This window comes from Seriola lalandi, unplaced genomic scaffold (genome assembly GCF_002814215.2).
Source record: "Seriola lalandi dorsalis isolate HSWRI2012SDOR001 ecotype SW California unplaced genomic scaffold, Sedor1 jcf7180002054569, whole genome shotgun sequence".
Classification (NCBI taxonomy): Eukaryota; Metazoa; Chordata; class Actinopteri; order Carangiformes; family Carangidae; genus Seriola; species Seriola lalandi.
Window position 1 is genome coordinate 55734 of NW_019525122.1, and position 3973 is coordinate 59706.

At 39.4% G+C, this 3973-nt stretch overlaps 2 pseudogenes; both read left to right on the plus strand.

Moving 5' to 3' along the window:
- LOC147818532 (protocadherin gamma-C4 pseudogene) overlaps positions 1 to 378 on the plus strand; it is a 2136-nt pseudogene extending 1758 nt beyond the window's left edge.
- A 764-nt stretch (positions 379 to 1142) lies between these two features.
- LOC111662764 (protocadherin gamma-C5 pseudogene) lies at positions 1143 to 2915 on the plus strand (annotated as a pseudogene).
- Positions 2916 to 3973: the final 1058 nt, after the last annotated feature.

Below are 3973 nucleotides of genomic sequence, written 5' to 3' on the forward strand. Positions count from 1 at the left end.
CTGTCTCTGGCCTCGGTGTCCGTGCTGTCTCTGTTGACTTTTCTCATCTTAGCGGTTAAATGCATCAGGAGCAGCAGAAGCAGCGGTAGCTGCTGCATGAGAAGGACCGACTGTGATGATTACAAGAATCCCAACAGAAACCTGCAGATTCAGCTCAACACTGATGGACCTATAAAGTACGTGGAGGTCCTGGGAGGAGACATGTTGTCTCAGAGTCAGTCCTTCAGGTCCTGCATGTCTCCAATGTCAGAGTACAGCGATTTCACTCTGATTAAGCCCAGCAGCACCACTGACTTTAAGGAGGTGATCAGTGTCCTGGATGCGTCTTTACCCGACAGCACCTGGACCTTTGAGAGCCAGCAGGTGAGCATAGAGTAAAACACAAAATAACACATAGGCTACATATATTTAACACAATTGCTTAAACTACAGTGGCCGCAAAGGAAACGGAACTTACGCTTTCTTTTTTTAGAAATCATAATAGCTTTGCAATTCAGTAGTCCTGTAAAATTCAGTTTATTTGTTAGTCGATGTATTTGAAATCAAAATAATACATTTATATCCAAATTAAAACTTGTAATTTATCTAGTTAACCTCATCAACTTTTGAGGCACAGCCGCTGGTATCATTTGACGTAAATAGTGTGTTGGATGTTGAGCAGCTTTTACAGCTGAGCCTTTCAGCACCACAGGGATGGACAGCGACTCTGACCCCGGGGGCGTATGGAGGGCACGCTAATAGATTATTCTGGATGGCATTTACCCAAGGGCTAAAACTGAAATGCATGAATATTTGACTAACCCACTTATTTATTTTCACTTATTTCATGTTTGGGCTTTTTGACTGAGCTAAATAAACGCGGGTGATGGCATTTATGCACCAGAAATAAAAACCAAGAAAACAAATTTGATGTCTGCGGAATCGAATGTTAACAATAAATTTTATGATAATAAAACACTGACTTAATCAATTTATTTATATTACATTTTTATAAGTCATGTGTTATACTGCATCTCCTCGTGGTGTTTCACTTGCTATTTCCTGACAGTGTAAAATGGTGTATGTGTGTCTTTAACGTTGCTCGTCAGTCCCGCTCCATTGGATGTGAGAGATGGATGCTGTGCACCAATAGTATTCAGAACTGTACAAAGAGATCTACTCCCTCCCCCATGCAGCTTCAGCACCAAAACCACTGTGCTCAGAATGGGGGGAGAGTAGGTAAATGGTTCATATACCACTCGAAGAATCAGGTTATATTTTATATTTATCTTTGACCATGAACAGGCATCTTTTTAATGGAATATGTCACGCTCTTGGAATATGGATTTTGACTTTATGTTCTTTGTTACTGTGGATTGGAAATGATGTATTTTACTGAATCAGAGATGACAAAGAGAATGGGATACCGAGACTGGAGATGGCAGGCGCTTTGGTGGCATCATTTATTTCTCTTGTGGACTACAATACACGGACAGACTCGTTACAGCATCCCAGAGGAACTAAAACAGGGCTCTGTGGTAGGAAATCTAGCCAAAGATCTGGGTTTGGGACTATCTGAGATTTTTGAACGTAAGCTGCGAGTCGCCTCTGAGGCTGGTAAGCAGTATTTCAGTGTGGATGCGGGGAAGGGCGAGCTGGTGGTGAGTGACAGAATAGACAGAGAGGCTTTATGTGGACAAAGCGCCAGCTGTGTTCTACCTCTGCAAGTGGTTATTGAGGACCCGCTACAGTTACACCGCATTGAGGTTGAAATACGAGATATTAATGACAACTCTCCCAGTTTCCTTTCAAATGAATTACCTCTAAAAATAGCTGAATTGGCATTAGTTGGAACCCGCTTTCCCTTGGAGAGCGCAACGGACCCCGACGTTGGAAGCAATTCGCTTAAATCATATACTCTTAGTAAAAATGAGTGTTGTTCCCTTAAAATCAAAGAAATAGAGGGCGGGAAGACCGTTCCTGAACTTGTTTTAGAAAAGCCTCTAGATCGAGAGAAAAAGGCTGTTCACAAAATACTACTTACAGCATTAGATGGTGGGAATCCAGTAAGATCTGGAACCTCACAAATAACCATAAGTGTGCTTGACATAAACGATAATTTCCCAGTTTTTGAAAAAAACGTTTACAAAGTAACCCTAGGTGAAAAAAGTGTAAAAGGGGCTATTGTTATCAAGCCCAAAGCAACAGATGCGGATGAAGGTTTAAATGGTGAAATTGAATTTTCATTTGGCTCTCGGACGCCAAATGTTGTGTTGTCCATCTTTGATATTAACGCGTTAACAGGTGAAATCAGTCTGAAAGGGGAGTTAGACTATGAAACTGCCAAGTCATATGACATCGATGTAACTGCAAAAGACAAAGGCAGTCCTGAAATGGAGGGCCACTGTCGCGTGCAAGTTGATATTACTGATTTCAATGATAACGCTCCTGAAATTGTCCTCACGTCTCAGCCAAAGCCAGTACGCGAAGATGCGCCAAGTGGCACAGTAGTGGCTTTGATCAGTGCACGAGACCTTGACTCTGCCGATAACGGCAGAGTAACATTAAAATTAGCCAAGGGCTCACCTTTTGATCTTAAACCTTCTTATTCTAATAATTACGCACTGGTTACTAGTGGTGCTTTAGACAGAGAGAGCTCCTCACACTATGATATTGAAATAACAGCCACTGATTCAGGCTCTCCTCCTCTGTCCAGTAAGAAAACTATACCAGTCAGCATCACTGATGTGAATGATAACCCTCCTGTATTCATTCAGCCCTCCTATAATGTATATTTAAAAGAGAATGGGGTACCAGGATCTATACTGTACTCAGTATCAGCCTCTGACCTGGATTTTGGTGAAAATGCTAAAATCTCTTACTCTATACTGGACTCTAAAGTGCCTGTCTCTTATACACATCTCAAAAGGCAATGAATGAAATTGTTTCTGTAAAACTGTGCAAAGCAGAATTCCCCCAATTTAGTTTTCCTTTATCCTCATTTTTCGTTGGTGTTTGTATTGTTCTTATATCCATTGGGCGATTTCATTTTTGCAATTCTTTGCTTGATTATGGGTAAACACAGAAGAAGTATGTAGGCTACTGCTTCTCTAAAACGCAAAGCAAATGGCACAAACTCTCTGCCAAACTTTATATGGCTAGCCTACGTTCAGCACCAGTGTTTGTAGTTTGTTGCTCATGAGCTACGTAGCAGAGAACGTTTTATTTTTTACACTGTACAAATAGGCCTACGCGATACTTCCAGCCCCCATGTTTTGGTAATTATGACGTTAATCACGATATATTTGAACCATTTCAACAAATCCGACAGTTTAAATGAAATTTAATGTCACAATAGCTTTAATAAAAGTAAAACTTTGGTTATCGCAACAGTTATAATAGGATAATATGATATTGTTATTTTGATGGATGATTGTATACCTTAGTTAAAACATAATGATTATCAATTTTTTGCATTTCTTAATGTTAGAGTAAAAATTATCATCTTCAGTTTAAATGTTCAGGTCAAAGGAGATTAGGGTTTAGTCATTATTTATTGTTCAACCTTCTTTCATTTAATTAATTTATTCCAACTTTAATAAACTACATTATTCGTATTGTCTTCAGTAATTATACTTTATTATTGCTTTTTCTTCTCGAACAAAAATGTGCTCTTTCATTCGGGCAATATAACCTGCATCTTCAAACTGTCTGCTGCTTGCCTTTTTTTTATATCTTTTATATTCTTTGAAATATTTTGTAGAAGGACTAAACTTTATAATTCATTTCAACTTTCCTTTGATGTGGACTTCCGTTGAGGAAAAAAAACACTTTGGAAACTGTGCCCCCCTGCGGATACAAATAGCATCGCTATAAATAACAGCTGTTTGACATACCGCTTTGTCTTGAAACGAGGAGCTCTCAGTGAGGGCATGTGAGAGACTGTTTAGTAGAAAAGGTAGAACAATAAGATCACTTCTACACTCCACTTTTT